General features: G+C 36.1%; 1 long non-coding RNA gene across 1 annotated transcript; it reads right to left on the bottom strand.

Annotated features, from left to right (window-relative positions):
• Nucleotides 1-5,544: 5,544 nt before the first annotated feature.
• On the bottom strand, nt 5,545-21,568 carry LOC144240870 (uncharacterized). The gene is made up of 3 exons (XR_013337876.1): nt 21,476-21,568; nt 19,875-20,086; nt 5,545-5,714 (listed from the first exon to the last, which is right to left on the bottom strand). It is a non-coding gene; the product is annotated as an uncharacterized LOC144240870 (long non-coding RNA).
• Nucleotides 21,569-22,586: the final 1,018 nt, after the last annotated feature.

Genomic DNA, 22,586 nt, shown 5'->3' with positions numbered 1-22,586 from the left:
GTGTGAAAATAGTATAACATTAAGGATTGTGCTGAAATAAGGGCAAAAAATAAAATTCATGGAATAAATGAAAGAAGTTATGAAATATATGCTTATTTTATGACATCCAAGAATTCCTGGTCCCTCAAGAGAACACCTAGACATGTACAGTAAAAATATTAACTTATCTGATGTTTACTGAATTTCAGTTCATATTAAAACCATAGCTTTATACATCTTTCTTTGATGTTTTCAAAGTGTATTTGTCAAGGAGAAGAATTGAGTATATTTAATAGTTAATATTTAATCTAATAACTTTTAAATTTAGACATACAGTTCAAGGCTCCTGTTTATATTCCTGCCCCAGACTCTGCAAATGAAAGGAGTCAACCTGTCAAACATTTGCCATGAATTAAAAGCTATAGGCAGAGAAACAGTTACTGCTGTGGTAGGAGAAACTGTCAAGATACAAAAATATAGGTGGTCACATAGCAGAAGATGAAATATGAAATGACACACTGAGGAAAGAAAAGAAAAAGCATCAGATGAAAATAAAATTGAAGAGGAGCACAATAAGTGTTTTTTTTAAGATTTAAGGACTATTGCTTTAAAAAAAGAAATTTTAGGGGCGCCTGGGTGGCTCAGTTAGTTAAGCGTCCAACTTCGGCTCAGGTCATGATCTCATGGTTCATGGGTTCCAGCCCCACGTCGGGCTCTGTGCTGACAGGCAGATCAGAGCCTGGAGCCTGTTTCAGATTCTGTGTCTCCCTCTCTCTCTGACCCTCCCCTGCTTACGCTGTCTTTCTCTCTCTCTTAGAAATAAATAAAACATCAAAAAATTTTTTGAAAAAAAATAAATTTTAAATTCCAAAAATAGGAGAAAGGCAGGCAAAAAAAGAAAAAAGAAAACCTAATATTCATGTTGGAACTTCTAAAAAATGAACACAATTTTCTGAACTGAAGACTCAAATCTCTGCATTGAAAAGGCACGCTGTGTACTGGGTTAGTACAAAGAGAGTTCTGTTTCCAGCAATGGCAGAATAAATGTCTGAGGCCTACTTTCTCACTGAAAACAACTCAAACAGCTGGAGAAATTATGTATCTGTTTAAAAGCATCAAAACCAAACATGCGTGAAGAATTGCAGGGTTAAAATCTAGGAAAGGAAATAGGAGTCCGGCATTTGAGATTCTGAAAAGTATTCTAAAATTTCAATTCTGAAAGTAGAGGCCAAGAGGCCTAGTTGCTAAACACAATTTTTAACACATGCACAGGGCTGAAGAGGCACAAATTAGAGTTGAGGACTGCCGGGAAAAAGTATACACCTCAGGTTTACATTTGGAACCCCAAAGGGCTCATCTGGCTTCAAATTTTCTCAGTCCCTGTTTGGATTAAAGGTACTGCAAGTGATAGTCTGCCTACCTGGTAGAAACAAGAGTAGTTATCTGGAGGAAGATTACACTTCTTCAGGTGCAGTTCTGGCACTCAATGAAAAATAATGTGATTCGGGGCGCCTGGGTGGCTTTGTCGGTTAAGCGTCCGACTTTCGCTCAGGTCATGATCTCGCGGTTCGTGGGTTCGAGCCCCGCGTCGGGCTCTGTGCTGACTGCCAGTTCAGAGCCTGGAGCCTGTTTCAGTCTGTGACTCCCTCTCTCTCTGACCCTCCCTTGCTCACGCTCTCTCTCTCTCTCTCTCTCTCTCCTAGAAATAAATAAAACATTAAAAAAAAAAGATGTGATCATTAAAAAAAAAATAATGTGATTTACCTACTAGAAGACAAGATACGGACAAAAAAAGAAATGATAGGTAATGGAAACAGGCCTATAAGGAATCAAATGATCTAAGCCAGAGATCAGCAACATATGGTGCAGAGGTCAGATCCTGCCCCCTGCCTGTTTTTATAAATAAAAGTTTATTGGAACAGACCTACAGTCAATCATATATGTATGTTCGTGGATGCGTTTGTTCTCTAACAGCATAGTGACAGCATACTCAATGGCTCACAAAGCCAAAAGTATTTACCAAAAATATTTATAGAAGTTTGCTCTTCCCTAACTAAGCTACCTTGATGAGATACCAAAACAACAGGAAATTTTTAAAAATGGAAGGCAATTACAGATATAAATGCGGAAATTAGTAAAATACTAAACAGAGAATCAACATAGTCACCAATTGGTACTTCCAAAATATAATTAAAAAGCTAAGCCCCTAATGAAATTGATAGAGATTGAGAAAGACAAGGTAAAATTACCCAACATCAGGAATGATAAAGGAGAAATTAATAAAGGTTCCACAGGGGAGAAACTAACTTAACAAAATGGGCATAAGAAGAAAAGCAAATAATCCTTTGTCTATGAAAGAAATTGAATTCCATAATTCCCACAAAGAAACCACCAGGTGAATTCTTTCAAACATTTAAGGAAGAAATAACATCTATTACATAAAACCTTCCATAGAATAGAAAAGGGTGACCTGGCCTCCCCTGAGCAGGGTGAAGAGGGAGTCTGTGCATGTAGCTGGCCCACTGTGTGGTGCAGAGCCCAGTGTGTGGTGCAGAGCCAGGCAGGGTGATGAGGCTTTGGAGCCCAAGTGGAATTAGTAGAGTGTCTATATGGAAGGAGTAGCCTGGGTGGGGTGTNCCAGAGCGTCCACAGAGAGGAATAGCCTTTTAGAGCATTACAGCCCAAAGCAAATGAGGAAGGGGTTCATGATGGGCTGCGCCTTGACATGGGGAGTCAGATTTTGAGTAAGGTCTTCGAAGAATGCCTGTTGCAGGTTGCCACATCTTCTAGGGTCGGAGAGCATCTGTGTATGGGAGTAAGGCAACATGGTGAGTCAGAGGCTAAGCAGGTGTGAGGGGGCCATCCATGCAGGAATGTGGCCTGGTTGTGGAGTGGCAGAACCCAGGCAGAAAGAGGAGAGATCTGTGTGTCTAAGAGGATAGCAATGCAGAAGGGAGATTGGTTACATATGAGGGAACTGATTAAACAGGAAAAAGGAAGACAGGTTTCTCACTGTGTGAGAAGAAAGGTAAAAATATAGAAAGAATGAAAAATGCAATGAACCATAAGGTTTTTTTTTAATTGGAGTTTTATGTGTGTATTTTTTTCCTCTATCCATTCAGAGGACTGGGAACAGGGACACTTTAATATCAATGAAGATATCTAGTATCTAGTCTTGACTTCTAAATGCCATATCCACTAAAGGAAATTCTCCTTAGAGAAATGCCTGATTTTGAGGCTGTAACAGGCCAAGTGAATAATAACAGAATGTCTTGTGCCAGAAAACAAGGAAGTTCTCAAAAAATGGAGACACACCAAAACAACCCAGAAGCCATCTAGGATGAGTGCTCCCCTGGCCAAATTGGGGACAATTTAGGCAACAACAAAAAAAGTGATAGTACAGACACATAGACCGATGAAACAGAATGGAGGGATCAGAAGTAACTCCTCGCATATATGGTCAAATGATTTTTGACAAGGGTGCCTGGACCACAATGGGGAAAGGATAATCTCTTCCAACAAATGGTGTTGGGAAAAGTAGATATTCACCTGCAAAAGAATGAAGTTGGACTCTTCCACCAAATACAAAATTTAGCTCAAAATGGATTAAAGGCCTAAATGTAAGGCCTAAAACTATAAAACTCCTAGATGAAATGTAGGAGAAAAAAATTGATGGCATTGGATTTGGCAATGATTTCTTGGATATGGCAACAAAAGCACAGACAACAAAAACAAAAATAGATTAATAGGACCACATCAAACCTAAAAACTTTGGCACATTAAAGAAAACAATACAGTAAAAAGGCAACCTATAGAGTGGGAGACAACTGTAAATCATATATCTGATAAAGGATTAATACCCAGGATAAATAAGTCTCACAAGAACAAAAATATCAATTAACCCTATTAAAGAATGCACAAGGGATATGAATAGGCATTTCTCCAAAGCAGATACACAAATGGCCAACAAGCATATGAGGAGATGATCAACATCACCAATCATTAGAGAAATGCAAATCAAAGTAATAATAGGATATCACCTCATACACATTAGGATGGTCACTATCAAAAAATACAAAATACAAATGGTGGTGAAGATGTAGAGAAATTGAAATCTTTGTACACTGCTGGTGGGAATATAAAATGTTGCGACCACTATGAAAATCAGCATGGAAGTTCCTCAAAAAACTGAAGATAGAAATACCATATGATCTGGCAATCCCAATATATCCCACTTGGATATATTTCTGCGTATATATCCAAAAAATTGAAAGGATTTCGAAGAAGTGTTTGCACACCCATGTTTATTGCAGCAATATTCACAATATCCAAGAGGTGGAAGCAGCCCAAATGTCCATCGACAGATGAATAAAGTGTGGTATAGATACACAATGGAATATTATTCAGATCTTAAAAAGAAAGAAATCCTGTAATATGCTACATCATATGAGGACATTATACTAAGTGAAATAAGCCAGTCACCAAAGGACATATACTGTCTGATTCCACTCTTTTGAGATAGCTAGAGTAATCCCCAATCACAATCATGATTCCAAATTTCCAGTTAAAATTGTGGAAACAGAAAGTCAAATGGTGGTTGCCAGGGTCTTGAAAGAGATAGATGGAGAGTTGTTGTTCAGTAAGTATAGAGTTTCAGTTTTGCAAGATGAAAAAATTCTAGAAGGGGGCCTGGCTGGCTCAGTTGGTAGAGCATGTGACCCTTGATCTCAGNAAAAAAAAAAAAAAAAAAAAGGAAAAGAAAAAAATTCTAGAGATCTGTTATATGACAGTGTGAATATAGTTAACTCTACTGAATTGTACACTTAGTTAAATTTTATATTATGTATTTTACCAGTTTTTTAAACTGCAAAAAAATTGACAATAAAAGATTTTAACACATTGTAAAAATAAGAAGAATGAGCCTATACAGATAAAAAAAATAAACTGAAGGTTAAATTGATAAGAAATGGGATATTTGCATAGTTTCAAAAGCCCCCACAAACTACTTACTAATTATAAAGGGGAAAACATTAATTTTATTTGAAGATGCCTTGTAGAAACCACCATAATCAAATGATCACGTGAATATTATTAGTAATGGGGCAAATGGATACCATGTGCTACTTGATAGAATGCATGAAGAAGAACACAGCCTAATGTCTATAGTATTCCTGCCAAAGATGCATAACCCGAATCTAGTCATGAAGAAAAATCAGACAAAGCAAAATTGAGGGACATTTGTTCAAAATGAATGAACTATGATTTCAAAACTGTCAAGATCATAAAAGTCAAGAAAGGATTCTTTTGCTCTAAAAGACATTTTTGGGATAATTAGTGAAACTTGAATGGGATCTAAGAATCAGATAGTAATAACATATTAGTGTTAATTTTCTGATTTTGATCACGGCAATGTAGGAGAATGTCCTTGTTTGTAAGAATATGCCTAAAGTGATGGACATCAGTTCAGCGATTCTCAAATGATTCAGGGAAAACAATTTTTACAACATTCTTTCAACTTTCCTGTAAGCTTATGTAAAAGGAATTTAATGATATATTTCAGCTTTATTGGCTTTTAGAAGAGAAATAATGTTCCAGCTTCTCTTCAACTATTTGAAAATATATTTCAGAGTCCTTAAAATGGTATTGAACCAATGCTGCAAAATTTGAACAGCTTCATCATGGGCAGATCATCTAGTTGGCATGTATCTTTTAAAAACTTCCTCTGTGAGATGTATCTGAAAAAAATACAAGTAATAGTTGCAAAATATTGAATCCACGTCAACAAATTCTAATGAAGAAGCCATATTTTCTCCCATGAGATTTTAAAAAAAATCTAGACAGAGCACATATTATGTACTTTTTCCTGTTTTTAAAGAACACTCTGTTCACACCTGTCATTACAGGTGTGTTGTTAAACAACTGACCACAAATGTCATTCAATACTAGGTTCAAATCATCCAGAACTTGCTTCACTTGGTTGAATAAAGCCACAGCTCAATAGTTAAAAGTTACACCTGGATTTTCAATCATAACTATAGTACACAAGAGTCAGCACTTGATCAGGGTTGTCATATCTGAAGTAAAATCTCCAATAATTGCCTATTAATTCCTGCTAATTTATTTTAACCACCTAATTCTATATAAACACTCCCATTTTTAAAATTAACTCTTAATAAAGCTTTTTGGATAAATGCTAAATTTGCTTTTTTCACTTTAATATTTTCTCAGGTGCTCATGGATTAAAAGGAGCAATTATTTTGATGACTTTGATGAAATGTTTCTTAAGAATGCCACTGTCCATTATGAACTCTGAATCCTCTGTTTTGCTTTTAAATATTAATAGCCACAGCTATTAATTAGCACTTAAGAATAATACTTAAAAGTTCTTTCTTGTCTCTGTTATAAGGCTTTGGTCTAGTGCATTTTTATTTGATTTATGTATAAACCAAGGTAACATAAGGAGACATGAAAGTAAGTGCAATATGGTGTCCTGGGTTGGATCCTGGAACAGAAGAAGGACATAAGTGGAAAAACTAGTGGGATCTAAGTAAAGTTTAAATTTAGTTAATGGTAATGTACTAATATTAATGTTAACATCTTACATAACTCCAGCTCATTTGTCAAAACTAAGATATTAACACTGGGGAAATTGGGTGATGGAATTCTCCATTCTATCTTTGCAGCTTTTCTGTAAATATATAAAGTTTTAAGGGCACAAAGGCAATGCGGAAAAAGGATAGCCTTTTAACAAATGGTGTGTTGGGACAGTTAGCATCCATTTGCAAAAAAACTAACTTGAACCCATATATCACACCACATATAAAAAATAAAATGGATCACAGACCTACATGAAAAACCTAAAACCATAAAATTTTTAGAAAAAAATAGACAACCTTTATGACCTAGATGTTATTCAAAGATTTCTTAGATACAACACCAAAAACACAATCAAGAAAGGCACAAATAGATACATCGAGCTTCAAAATAGTTTAAACACTTACGATGCTTTTAAGAGAACACTGCTAAGATAGTGAAAAGACTGTGAGAAAATCTTTGCAACGTATATATATATATGTGTTGAAGAGATACAAGGACATGTTTGGAGGTGAAGAATATGTTCACTTTCAACTGTGGTAACGGCCTCATGGATATATGTATATGTAAAAACAAATTGTGTGCTTTAAAAGTGTACAACTTATACCTCATTTATACCTTAACAAGGCTATTTTTTCTTAAAGGAAAAGGAACCAAGGGGTTCCTGGGTGGCTCAGTCAGTTAAGTATACAACTCTTCCTTTCAGCTCCGGTCATGATCTCAGTTTCGTGGGTTCGAGCCTCGTTTGAGGTTCTAGGCTGGCAGCATGGAGCCTATCCCCTCCCTCTCTCTCTGCCCCTTTCCCATTGTCTGTTTCTCAAATAAATAAACTTAAAAAAAAAAAGAAAAGGAACCAAGGGAAAATTCAGATGAAAAAACTAACAATATAAAACAAAAATGATGTTTAAAAAGTAAGCATATAAATGAAAAAAGTATTTTGACATTTAGTGACAAATTGTAACAAATATTTCCAGGTTATACTAGAGCAGTAATTCTTAAGAGAAATTTTTAATAAAAATAATAGACTTTTGGATTGTCTGATAATGCAATTAAGAGGAATTATGTGAGAACACATTGGGAAAAAATACAAATTTCTTGCTGATTTGACACAAAATAGTGATATCTAAAGAGATAACACAAAACTTATTGTCACTACAATATGGACGTTAGTGAAAAACTGGTTATTGAGTATTTAAAGTTAGTTGCTGCACAAGAAAATCTTGAAATGCCTTGAAACCTGCCAGTTCATTTATGAAAAAAACTTGATAGAAGTTGTATCAAATTTGGACACCACTCTAATCATCTACTCGAAATTATTGTGAAGATGAAACTTTTGATATCTTTAATAGCAAAAAAAAAGTTTTGATCAACATTTTAGAACAAAGACTGGACTCCCTTTCATTTCCATAGGAAACATTACAAAATCTCTGTCCTATGAAGAAGTACTCATATGATATACACCATGAAATTACAGAGGGGAGGGGAAGTTTGAGAGCTTTCAGCCAACATGGACACATCCTCAAGCATTACCTATTCGAAGTTAGATGCTTAACCTACTGAGCCACCCAGATGCCCATCTCTCCCACTTTTCATTGTGAAGTAATTTACTAGGACAACAGTTTTCATTACCTCATTTATTATGCAATTGGTCTTTTTTTTAAAAAAAAAAATTTTATTTATCTTAAGGAGCGAGGGGCAGAGAGAGAGGGAGACAGAGAATCCCAAGTGCTGTGGGGCTCGTGTGGAGCTCAATCCGAATCCCAAGCAGGCTCCACTCTGTAAGCACAGAGCCCGACATGGGGCTCACATAGGACTCAAACTCATGAACTGTGAATTCATGACCTGAGGCAAAATCAAGAGTTGGACGCTCAACTGACTGAGCCACTCAGGTGCCCCACAATTGGTCCTTTTAATAAGGGTGCAGTATTTACCAGAAGCTGAAACAACCACCCTTCATCCCCACTTACGTAGTAAGAGTAACAACTTGGTGTATGATTCCTTCCTAAGAGGGTTGTGCCAGTTAGGATAGGTTAGGTTATGCTATAGTAACAAATCTTGAAATCTCAGTGGCTTGAAAACAAAGGTTTTTACTCATGTTACATGTCCATGATAGATCACTGCTCCTCATTCAGAGACTCAAGCTGGATGAACACCCCATCTGTATCATCTACAATTTACAATGGCAAGTCAGAGAGTACAGTGGTATCTCACATTGGCAATTAAATGTCACTCTTGTATTTCATTAAGTTCTGTGGCGTATTAATTTCCTATTGCTGCTATAACAAATTATTACAAATTTAGCTCTTAGGACAACACAAATTTATTATCTTACAGTTCTGGAGGTTAGAAGACCAAAATCGGTCTCACTTAGCTGAAATCAAGGTGTCAGTAGGGCTGCATCTCTCATGGGGGTTCTAGGTTTTTGGTCTGTTGTTGTTCTTTCCTTTTCCAAAAGCTTCCACAGGCTGCCCACATTCCTTGGCTCATGATCCCATCCCATCTTCCAAGCCAGCAATGGCAGATTGAATCTTTCTCACATCACATCAAGCTGATACTAACTCTTCTGCCTCCCTCTACCATATTTAAGGATCCTTTTACTTATAGTGGGCCCATCCAGATCATCCAGGATAATCTCCTTATGTTAAGGTCATCTGATTAGCAACCTTAATTCTCCCTTTCCACATGTTACAGTATATTCACAGGTTCTGGGAATAAAGACATGGACATCTCTGGGGAGCCATTGTTCTGCCTACCACATGTGGCTAAGTCTAAATTCAGGGTGGATGGGAAGTGTAATTCTGCCACACTCCTGGATGGAAGAGGAAAAGTGGAATATTTGCAGACATCCTTAATAATTTCCATGAAGACCTTAAATTTAGAAAATGTAAAATTACATAGTAGATAACTGTTTATTAAGCCAAAGGGACACAAATCCAAATGTGTTCATGGGATAAAAACGGGATGTAAATGAGAGAAGCAGGCCAGCTGGGAGTGATGAGGACTGGGGCAAACTAGAAAGCATGTGTTCCATCTAAAGGATGGAACTTCTATCAACACTGCTGGCCAAAAAAAGAATATCTGTGTACCATATTGGGCCCAGAGGATGCCAATGTCCAAACTGTCATTTCAGTTTTTAATTATATACTCAGATCAGCTTCTCAGGCTTTGAGAGCAGTCTTCTAACTCACATGCTTAATTTTTCCTCTTATCTTAAAGAAACAACAAAAATAACCCCAAATCTCAAAATGCTTTCTAGCTACTGTTTTAACTGACACATTGCACAGCTGTGGCTCTCTTTCCTTCTAATGTTCTTCATTCTGGATGATCTCATCTACTTCAACATTTTTAATTATCACCTATACACTGATGACTCTCAAATGTCCCCTCTTATAGTTAAGATCTTATATGCTCAGGTTTTTATTGAAGTATAATTAACACACAGTGTTATGTTAGTTTTAGGTGCACACATAATGATTCAACAGTTCTACACATTACTCAGTGCTCACCATAATAAGTGCAGCCACTGTCTGTCTGTCACCAAACAACGGTATTACTATCTTATTTACGGTATGTCCTATGCTGTACTTTTCATTTCTGTGATTTATTTTGAAACTGGAAATTTGTACTCTTACTCTCCTTTATTTCACTAATTCCCTTACCTACTTCCCCTCTGGCAACCACCAGTTTGTTCTCTATTTAAGAGTGGGTTTTTGGGTTTTTTTGTTTATCTCTTTTTTATTTTGTTGATTTGTTTTGTTAAATTCCACATATGAGTGAAATCATATGCTATTTGTCTTTCTCTGACTTATTTCACTTAGCATTATACCCTCTAGATCCATCCATATTGTTGCAAGTGGCAAGAACTCAATTCTTTATTATGGCTGAGAAATATTCCATTGTTTGTATATACCACATCTTCTTTCCTATTGATGGACACTTTGGTTGCTTCCATATCTTGGCTATTGTAAATAATGCTGCAATAAACATAGGGGTGCATAGGAATTAACATAGGAATTAATGTTTTCATTTTCTTTGGGTAAATACCCAGTCATGGAACTAATGGATCATATGGCATTTCTGTTTTCAATTTTTTAAAAACTTTTTTAATGTTTATTTTTGAGAGAGAGACAGACAGCATGAGTGGGGGAGGGGCAGAGAGAAAGGGAGACATAGAATGCGAAGCAGGCTCCAGATCTGAGCAGTTAGCACAGAGCCCAATGTGGGGCTCAAACTCACGATCTGTGAGATCATGACCTGAGCTGAAGTCAGATGCTCAACCAACTGAGCCACCAAGGGACCCCTCTGTTTTCAATTTTTTGAGTAATGTCCATACTGTTTTCCATAGTAGCTGCACCAATTTACATTCCCACCAACAATGCACAAAAGTTCTTTTTCTCCACATCCTCATCAACACTTGCTATTTCTTGTTTTTGGTACTTCCCATTCTGACAGTTGTAAGGGGATATCTCATTGTGGTTTTGATTTGCATTTCACTGATAATTAGTGCTATTGAGCATCTTTTCATGTGTCTGTTGGCCATTTGTATGTCTTCTTTGGGGAAATGTCTATTCAGGTCCTCTGTCCATTTTTTTTTTTAATGTTTATTTACTTTTGAGAGAGACAGAGCATGAGCAGGGGAGGGACAGAGAGGGAGACCCAGAATCCAAAGCAGTCTCTAGGCTCTGAGCTGTCAGCACAGAGCCCCATGCAGGGCTTGAACTCATGAATCGCGAGATCATGCCCTGAGCCAAAGTCGGACACTCAACCGGCTAAGCCACCCAGGCACCCCACTGCCCATTTTTAAGTCAGATTGATTATTTTTTAATGTTGAGTCGTAGAAGTTCTTTATGTATTTTAGATATTAACCCCTAATCAGATATATCGTTTGCAAATATCTTCTTTCATTTAGTAGGTTGCTTTTTTGTTTTGTTGATGGTTTCCTTCACGGTGCAAAAGTTTTTTATTTGGTGTAGTCCCAATAGTTTATTTTTGCTTTAGTTTCCCTTGTTTGAGGCGTTATGTCCTTCAGTTTTAAGGTAAGAATAGTCAATACAGTTTTGTCCATGATATAATAACAGGATATGAATTTACCCTTCTGCCATAAAAAATCTGAAAAACTGGAAAAATATTAAAAATGAGTATTGTGAGACATTGGTCTACAAACAATCCAGGGCTGTAATCCTTGAGAGAAGGGAAACAAATGAAGTGAACTTGATAATGGCCCCAGTTTTTGCCTAAAGGCACATTCTCAATGCAGGGAGAGGGATCCGAAGCAGAGTTGCAACAGATTGAGTATCAAGGAGACTGAGGCAGTCAGAACCAGAGCAGAGTTCTGGAGAGGAGGGTGATACCCAGAAAGACAGCTCCAGAAATCTGAATTTAGTCTACTTGAGTCTTTGTTGAGCACCAAGCCGTATATTTGTAGAGTGAATCAAGAGACTGACCAACAACCAGGGATCTGTACCATATGATTTTAAGATGTACTTAGTACAAGACATACTAAAATACATCTTGATTTCAAGATGTGTTATAATCAGATGATCTGGTAACAGAATAAGGATAGACAGGTAGATGGCCTTTTGACAAAGGTGTCAAGGAAATTTAATGAGGGGAAAAGAGAGTCTTTTCAACAAATGGTACTGGAGTAACAGGAGATTATGGAAAAAAAATGAGCTTCTACTCTCATACCATAAATAAAAATCAACTCAAAATACATCCTAAACCTAGATATAAAAGCTAAATCTATAAAACTTCTATATAAAGCTAAACCTAGAACTTATATGTTCTAGAAAACATATAAGAAAATATCTTCAGGGGTGCCTGGGTGGCTTTGTCGGTTAAGCGTCCGACTTTCGCTTAGGTCATGATCTCGCGGTTCATGGGTTCGGGCCCCGCGTCGGGCTCTGTGCTGACTGCCAGCTCAGCCTGGAGCCTGTTTCAGTCTGTGACTCCCTCTCTCTCTGACCCTCCCCTGCTCACGCTGTCTCTCTCTCTCTCCTAGAAATAAAAAAAAAAAAAAAAAAAAAAGAAAAGAAAAGAAAATATCTTCAAATTTAGGATAAGCATAGATTTCTTAAATAGGACACAGAAAACACAAACCATTAAAAATGATAAATTTTACTTCGTAAAAATTAAGAACATTTAGTTTTTGAAAGATATTGTTTAAAAAAACAAGACAAGCTACAGGCTGGGTGAAAGATTCACAATACATACATCTGGCAAAGGGGTATTTATCAAGAATGATTTAAAAACTTTACTCACAACTACTCCAGTTATTTTTAAAATTTTTTTAAACATTTATTCATTTTTTTGAGAGACAGAGAGACACAGTGTGAGCAGGGGAAGGACACACACACAGAGCAAGAAACACACACACACAGAATCCGAAGCAGGCTCCAGGCTCTGAGCTGTGAGCCCAACACAGGGCTTGAGCTCACAAACCATGTGATCATGACCTGAGCTGAAGTCAGCCACTTAACCAACTGAGCCACCCAGGTGCCCCATAACTACTCCAATTTTAAAGTAGGCAAAAGATTTGAACTCGCACTTCCCAAAAGAAGATATATGAATGACAAATAAATATTTGAAAAGATGTCTATCTTCATTTGTTATTAAAGAAATGCAAATTAAAACCATAATGTGATACCATAAAATACACACTAGAGAGGGTAAAATTGTGAAGTCTGACAATTTTGACATACTAATGATACAGATTTAGAACTGCGGTTGGGTGTGTAAAATGGGACAGCCACTTTGGAAAACAGTATAGCACTCTGTTATAAATGTATGCTTTTGTGCCAACAATTTTCCTAGAAGAATGAAAACATAGATCCACACAAAAACTTAAACACAAGTTTTTATAGCAGATTTATTCCTAACAACTAAAAAAAAGGAAACTATTCAAGTATTCATCAGTAGGTGAATGGATAAATTATGGTATATCCATAGAATGAAGTACTGTTTAGCAATAGAAAGCAATGAACTAATATATTCGTTAACATGAATAAATCACAAAAGCATGTTGAACTAAAGAATCCAGATATAAGAGTGTATCTAGTATGACTCCACTTCTAGGAAATCCTGGAAAATTAAAAACTATCTATAGTGACAGAGCAGGTCAGTGGATACCCAGGGCCGGGGTCAGAAGGTATTGACTAAAAGGGGCATAGGGAACTCTTTTGGATGATGAAGATGTTTTATATTTTCATAGTGATAATGATTGATCAGGTGTTTACATTTGTCAGTACTCATCAAACTGCATTTAAAATGAGTACATTTTAGGGGAGCCTGGGTGGCTCAGTCAGTTAAGCCTCCAACTCTTGATTTTTGCTCAGATCTTGATCTCACAGCTCGTTCATGAGATGGAGCCCCCAGTTAGGCTCCACACTGTCAGTGCTTGGGATTCTCTTTCTCCCTCTATCTTTGCCCCTCCCCTGCTTGCAACAAGCTCTCTCTCTCTCTCTCAAAATAAATATTTTTTTAAATGAGTAAATTTTATTGAATGCAAATTACTATATGTTAGTATATTAGTATATTAATATATATTAATATAGTAATTCAGAAAAAAAGAATAGTAATTCAGAAAAAAAAACCTTTACTTTTCCACATTCCTTTTTCTCTGTAATCCACTTCAGCCTGGCTTATGTCACCATTGCTCCCTAAAAATTGATCTGACAAAAGATCATCATTTGCTTCCCAATTGCAAATTCATTTTTTCACCATGAACACCATGTGAGAACACCATGTTGTTCTCACTTAAATACTTTTCTGCCCAGTCTTTCTCAATCTGTCTTTAAAGTTCTTGATAATAATCTGACTGGCTGCAAATGGCCTTTCCCAGAGCTCTTCTTTATCCTTGTCCTTGTTTGACTTTCTCAGGGGATCTCATCTACTCTTACAGTTGCAGCCGTACCTTATAAGGACCCTGACATGTTCACTTCTATCGCAGGTGTCTTCCTTTGTAGATCCTAATAAGTCCTAATAGAAACATCTTTTCTTTGAAATCCCACAAGCTACTCAAATCAACATGTCCAAGACTGAGCTCATTAGATTTATACCTAAATCTATTCCTCTGTCTTGGTGACAACACTCTATCTTGGTCACAGCATCCTCATTTATCTAAGTTAGAAAACTAAGTATCATCTGCCTTTCTTTCTTTTCCCAAGGCCAATTGGGAGAGCAAATCCTGTTGGTTTTACCTTCTTAAAGTTTTTGGTATCTCTTTTGATCTTATTTCATCTTATTACCACTTGCCTTAATTACCAGTCTATAAATTGCCCTCCCATGACAACATCCCAGCCCTACCTCTTTTCCAAATCTCTCTCCACGTGTTAGTCAAGGAAGCACTGTACCTGACATGTAGTAAACCCACACAAAAGTTCTTGAACAAATGAATCCTGTAACTTCCTTTTCAATGGTTACTCATGTCCATAAGGATAATCATAACCTTTAGGAGATCCTAGACAACAACTGAAAATTATGGACTCTCTCCCTAGATAAATGTACATTATGCACATGTAATATTTTGCATGAGTTTCAAAGTAGTTCATGGAACTCCTGATGCTCACACAAAATTAAGAACAATATAGGACAAAATTGAAACTCCTTAGCCCGGCCCTTTGTCATCAGACCCTCCTATATTTCGGTATCATCTCTGTCTGTGCTGCTTTGCATCCTATATTCTAACCATGAAAACTACTTGAATTTCACTAAATGAATTTAACTGTTTAAAGTCCTCGTGTATTGGGGCAGCTGGATGGCTCAGTTGATTGAGTCTCCAACTTTGCTCAGGTCATGATTTCATGGTTGGTGAGTTTGAGCCCTACATTGTATCTCTGCTATCTGCATGGAGGCCTCTTTGGATCCTCTGTCTCCTTCTCTCTGCCTTTACCCAGCTCATATGCTCTCTCTCTCAAAAATAAAATAAAACATTAAAAAATTAAAAAAAATAAACAAAGTCTTCATGTATTTACATTGTACCACTTCCTTTGCCTGGAATAAAGAAAGATGTTGTTACAAATATTTTGACACGCCTGTGCCACAATATTAAAACCTTTGTTTTTATTAACAGATATTTATAATGTAACAGGGTATCTGTGATATGAGCTACTTTTGGGATGGGAATGGTGAAGGATCAATGGTATGAAGATCAATACCAATGTGAAGCTCAAAAATGGAGTTAGAATTGCTTTTTTAGTATATCATTTAAAAATTAAAAAGAATGTAATGAAATGATTTATGAAAGTGATATGAAAACATAAGGCAAATGTATCTAAACTTTTACAGGTGAAACAATATAGTTTGACACTAGGACTAGAAATCACTTAAAATTTTTTTTAAATGACAAATGATATTGTCAACATTAGGTACATTTCTGACAGGATTCTGTTTCCCCTATGCATTAAGGAAAACTTGAATCCTCCACTTACAATTGTATTCTGGGGCACCTGGGTGAGTCAGCTCACTAAGCGTCTGATTTAGGCTCAGGTCATGATCTTGTGATTCATGAGTTGGAGCCCCACCTTGGGCTCTCTGCTGTTAATGTGGAGCCCGCTCCAGCTCCTCTGTCTCCCTCTCTCTATTTACCACTTGCTTGTTTTCTATCTTTGTCTCTCCCTCCCTCACTCTCTCTCTCTCAAAAATAAATAAACATTTAAAATTTTTTTATGTTTTATTTATTTCTGAGAGAGAGAGAGCATGAGTAGGGGAGGGTCAGAGAGAGAGGGAGACACAGAATCTGAAGCAGGCTCCAGGCTCTGAGCTAGTTGTCAGCACAGAGCCAGACGCGGGGCTCACACCCATGAACCGTGAGATCATGACCTGAGCCAAAGTCAGACGCTTAACCGACTGAGCCACCCAGGCACCCCAAAAATAAATAAACATTTAAAAAAATTTAATTGTATTCTGACAACTGGAAAACATTTTTCCAGATGGCCTTGTGGCTCTGCATTTCAAACCTTGTTTCTCTTCTTATAACCATATATTTATAGTGCCAAATGTGGTAGGACATGTTCATTGTGCAATATAACTCCTGTCCTTGCATCTGCTTATTGCAATTTTAGACGAATTGGTACAGTGGATAAGAGTAGCTCTGGAAGTCATTTCTACACCAGATCAACTAGCAATAATTTAACTGTAGGAAGTGATGGCTATTCACATAACCCAAACTAAAAGTATCTCTTGAGTTTACTTTCCCTTACCAATAGCCCAAAAGTGTTTAAAACCAGCTCCTCCTGCTCCCTGACACATCACATAAAAGGGGAAGTAAGTGGAGGGGAATTTGGAGTTGGAAAGAACCAGCAAGATTAGCTGTTTGAAGTTAGCATATCTCACTTTTGGAAATTTTACAAAAACATATGACCATGTAAACATATTAGGGTGTCTCCTAGGGCCTTATGAAGAGCCCAGGTAAGTGAGGGGTCTGGAAGCTTAAACTTCATTAGCTTTGTAGTAAATCTGCCTAATAATACCATACATACTGAAAATTCAAAAGATGCACAAGGATAATGCAATGTAAAGTTTCTTCCAAACATGCCCCTCAGCTACTAGTTCTCTTCCCTAGAGGCAAGAAATATATAGTTTCCTGAGTCGTCCCCAAAATACTATGCATAGATAAGCATTGTGTGCTGAAATGTTTGGTCACCATCTTTTCTTACACAAATATTAGCCTGCTATATACAATGTTTTGCATCTTGCTTTTTTTAAAGACACTTTATTGGATATAGTTCACATACTATACAATTCCAGTTTAAAGTGTATCGTTCAGTGATTTTTAGTATATTCACAGATATGTATAACCATCACCAAAGTTGATTTCAGGACATTTTCATCATCTCAAAAAGAAACCGGATACCCTTTAGCTATCCCTTACATCTCTCCCTGCCAAGTCCTTCTCAACCACTAATCAACTTTCTGTCTCTCTATGTATTTCCCTGGTCTGGATATTTTACATGAATGGAATCATATAATATGCAATTCTTTGTGACTTGGTTCTTTCACTTAGCATAATGTTTTCAAGCTTCATTCTTGTATCAGTATTTATACTAATCAGCACCTATATCAGAATTTAGTAATTTGTGTCTTCTTGGTCTTTTACTTGGTTAGCTTCATGGAGGTTTATCAATTTTATTGATCTTTTCAAAGAACCAGATTTTGCCTTTGTTGATTTTTCCTGTTATGTTCTTATTTTCAGTTTCATAGACCTCTGCTCTAATTTATATATTTTTCCTCTGCTTACTTTAGGCTTAAATTATTCTTTCTCTGGTTTCCTAAGGTGGGAGCTTAGATATTTTATTTTAGATCTTCCCTACTAATATATCTACTTAATGCTATAAATTTTTCTCTAAACACTGTTTTCGCTATGTCCTATAAATTTTGATGTTATATTTTTAAATTTTCATTTAGCTCAAACTGTTTTTAAGTTTCTCTTGAGACTTCTTTTTTGACCCAAGTGTTACTTAGAAGTGTGATGTTATACATTCGTTTTTGAAAGATATATTTCTGTGAATAGAATACTAGATTGACTAGTTTTTGCCTTTCAGTAGTTTAAAGATGTTTCTCCAATGTATTGTTTCTGACAAGAATTCTGATCTCATCCTTTGTCCCTCCATATGTAAGAAGTCTTTCTCTTTGGTGACTTTAAAAAAAAATAACAGCTTTACTGAGACATAATTAATATACCATATAATACACAGACTTAACATGCATCAGTTGATTGACATTTGGGTTGTTTACACTTTTTGCCTATTATGAATAATGCTGCTATGAACTTTGTATACAAGTTTTTGTGTAAACAAATGTTTTCATTTCTTCTGAAATGAAACCTAGGAGTTGGATTTCTGGGTCATAAGGTAACTCTATGTTTAGCCTTTTAAGGAACAGTGAGACTATTTTCCAAAACGATTGCACCATTTTACATTCCTACCAGCAGTGTATAAAAGTTCCAGTTTCTCTAGAGTATATTTGTAGTTTGGACAAATAAAAAAGTTGCCAAAATGATCCTACAGAGGTGATACCAATTCACTCTCCCACTAGTAATGTACAAGAGTGTCTGTTTCTCCACACCCTTGCCAACATAGGGTTTTATCAAGATTTTTTGTTTTTGGCAGTATGATCAAAAGTGGTATCGTTCTGTGGTTTAATTCACATTTCTTGTACTGACTGTCATTAAGCTTCTTTTCATAGTTTAAAAACCATGTGTACCTTTTTGACAGTTGTTACTCATTTTTTATTGAGTTGTTGGTCTTTTTCTTACTGACTCACAAGAGCTCTTTATAAATTAAGATGATAGGTGCTTTATCTGTGATATGAACAGCAAATATTTCTCCAGTTTTTTATTTGTCTTTGTCCATAGTGTTTTTGCCATGCAGAAAGTGTGTGCGTAGTCAAATTTATCAAGCTTTTCTTTTAAAGTTTTTGAGTTCCCAGGGGCACCTGGGTGACTCAGTCGGTTAAGCGGCCGACTTCGACTCAGGTCGTGATCTCGTGGTCCGTGGGTTCGAGCCTAGAGTCGGGCTCTGTGCTGACAGCTCAGAGNCCCAATCAGAAATGTTTTTTATTCTCTCATAATTTATTTTAATCCCTTTTTCATATTTCATATTTAAATATTTTATCTATTAGTAATTTAGTTTTATTATAAAGTGTAACATATGGATATAACTTACTTTTCCAGGTGGCTCTTCAGTTGTTAAAATGCCATCTTTCTTCCCATTCATTTGAAATGTTGTTTTAACCATATACTAAATTTTCACATGGATATGTGTATTTATAAACTTTTGATTATATTTCTTTGATCTGTATGTCTATTCATATGCCAGTAACAATGCTTTAATTGTTAAAATTGTTTAATTGTTTAAATTATTGAAGTTTTAGAATATGTTTTACTATACGGTCAGGTTAATTCCCCCATTTTTATTCTTTTCCTTTTTCTTTCTTTTTTTTTAATGCTTATTCAGTTTTGAGAAAGAGACAGAGTGCAAGTTGGGGGAGGGCAGAGAAAGAAGAAGACACAGAATCTGAGGAGGCTCCAGGCTCTGAGCTGTCAGCCACAGAGCCCGATGCAGAGCTCAAACCCAAGAACTGTGAGATCATGACCTGAGCCAAAGTCAGATGCTTAATAGACTGAGCCACTCAAGTGTCCCTATTATTCTTTTTCTTAAGATTTCATAGCTGGTTATTACTTATTCATTATGTTAGTTACCTATTGCTGTGTAACAGATTACTCCCAAAGCTTAGTGACTTAAGTAATAAACAGTTACTAATCTCACAATTTTTGTGGGTCAAGAGCTTGGAATCAACTTAACTGAGTTCTTCTGGCCCAAGGTCTCTCATGAGGTTGTATGTAGTCAAGATATCAGCTGAGGCCACAGTCATCTGAAGGCTTGATGGGACCTGAAGAATTTACTTCCAAATGGGCTTGGGCAAAAGGCCTCAGTTTTTCACCACATGGACCTCTCCACTGACCTTTTTGAGAAACCTCACAGTGTTGCATTTGATTTCCCCACAAGCAAATGATCTAAAAAGAGAAAGCAAGAAGGAGGCCACATAATTTTTATGACTTAGTCTTAGAAATGACACACTGTCACTTTATCATAGTCATTAGAAGTAATTCTAGCCACACTCAAGGACCGAGGAGTTAAGCTCCACTTCTTAAAGAATCTGTAGAAGTATTTTAAAATTACCAAACTCATTTTTCTGTATGAATGTTAGAATTAGTTTATCTGCTTTCCAAAAATTAATATTGATGGATATAATAATAATATAGTAATGATATAATAATATTGATTAATATTAATACTTTATTAGAAACTATTTTGATTTGTTTAAAAACAGTTCTATCACAATTTTGCAACAGCTATGTTCTTTTTACTATCATAAAACAAAATAAAAGTTAAATAAATAAATAAAACATGGAAACAATATTGAGGTCCAAGCAACCTGCAATACATACAGGAAAAACTTTAAAGATAAAAGGTACACTTTCATCCTCAGCTTATCATTTTCTTTTTATTAAAATGATAGAATGTCCAGCTCATTTATTGCTAGTTGGCAACCATAGAAGTATATTTCTCACTGGCCTGTTTTGTCCATACCAGCTTCTAATTGTCAAAATAATTCTGTTGAGAGATTTTCGATGAAAGGGAAGAGAAGGAAGTGGATTTTAATTTCAGGAAAATTTAACAAATACAAAACTCTTTTCTGGCAAACATATTTATCATAAATAAGTTATATACATTTAAGGGTTCATGGCAGCATGGAGCACGTGGGTGGCCTGTCTGTCGAGTGTTCAGCTTTGGCTCAGGCCATGATCTCACAGTTTCTGAGTTAGAGCCCCGCGCTGGGCTCACTGTTGTCAGCTTACCAACACAGAACCTGCTTTGGATCCTCTGTCCCTCTCTGTCCCTGCCCCTACCCCGCTCATGCTCTCTCTCAAAAAAAAAAAAAAATAATAATAATAATAAATAAATAATGAAGGTTCATTGCAGCTTTAAAAAAGAACTCCTTATTTTGAAATCGTTATAAATGCATAGAAGCTTGCAAAAGAATATACAGAGGAGTCCCGTGCAGTCTTCCTTTAGACTCTTCCAATATTCACATTTTGCACACCTATAATATTACATCAAAGTCAAGATATTGACATTCATCAATCTACGGAGCTTATTTACATTTCACCATTTATACATGTACTTGTGTTTGTGTGTGTGGCCTTATGGCATTTTCTCACATAGGAGCCTTGGATAGTCCATGCCACAACCAAGATTTCCAACTGTACTCATCCCCATAAGACTCCTTCCTTTCACCACTTTAGAGTATCATCTCAAACCCTTAGCAACCTAGTGGTTGCCATTCTACATCTATATCTCCATCCAGTCTATTCTCCATCTCTATTATTATGTTATTTCACCTTTCTTAAATAAGTGGAATCATCCACTATGTATCCTTTTCAGATTTTCTCTTTTCATTTGGCATAATTTCCTTGAAGTTCCTCTAAACTTCTGTTGTGTGTATCAGTAATCTGTTCCATTTTTATTGTTGAGTAGTATTCCAGAATGTACAAACATCACAATTTGTTTAACCATTCACCTTTTAAAAGAAATTTGGATAGTTTACAGATTTTACTATTAGGATTGAAGTTGCTATGAACATTCATGTACAGGTTCTTATGTGGAAATAAGACATTTCCCTGGGATAAAAACCCAGGAGTGGATTGCTGGGCTGTATGGTAAATCCATTTTTAATTTTGATAGGAATTATGGGGCTATATTCCAGGATGGCTATAATGTTTCACATTCCCACAAACAATGTATGAGTACACTCTTTACAGCATTTGCTATTATTGCTATTTTTTATTTTTGCCATTTTTATGTGTAATGATATTATAGTTTTAATGTGTATTTCTCTAATGGCCAATAATGTTGAAAAATCTTTTCCTGTGTTTATTTGTCACCTGTTTATCCCCTTTGGTGAAATGTCTGTGAAGGTCTTTTCTGTGTCAATGTCCCAGTTTTCTAATTGGATTCTTTATTTTTTTGATGTTGAATTTTGAAGGTTCTTTATATAGAGATAAAAGGCTTTTTTGTGTGCTAAGTGGTTTGCAAATATTTCCCCCCAGTATCTAATTTGTCTTTTCATCCTTTTTATGGGATCATTGGTAGAGGAAAAGGTTTTTATTTTGATGAGGTCCAATTTGTCTATTTTTCCTCTTATGAATTATGCTTTTGGTGTCAAGTCTAAGAACTCTTTACCTAGTCCTAGTTTCAAAGATTTTCTCATCATGTTTTCAAAGATGTTCTTTTCTATGAATTTTATAGTTTTACATTTAAGTCTGTGATCCATTTTGAGTATATTTTTGCATAAGATGTGAGGTTTAGGTTGTAGGGGTGTTTTTGTCTTGTTTTGTTTTTGCCAGTGTATACCCAATCACTCCAGCACTATTTATTGAAAAGGCTATCCCTCCTTTGTTGAACTGCTTTTGCTCCTTTGTCAAAAATTAACTGAGTATATTTGTGTCTTTT

Source organism: Crocuta crocuta, unplaced genomic scaffold, assembly GCF_008692635.1.
Source record: "Crocuta crocuta isolate KB4526 unplaced genomic scaffold, BGI_CrCroc_1.0 scaffold97, whole genome shotgun sequence".
NCBI classification, from domain to species: Eukaryota; Metazoa; Chordata; class Mammalia; order Carnivora; family Hyaenidae; genus Crocuta; species Crocuta crocuta.
Note: the sequence above shows the minus strand (reverse complement) of the source record. Positions and strands in the feature narration are given on the sequence as shown.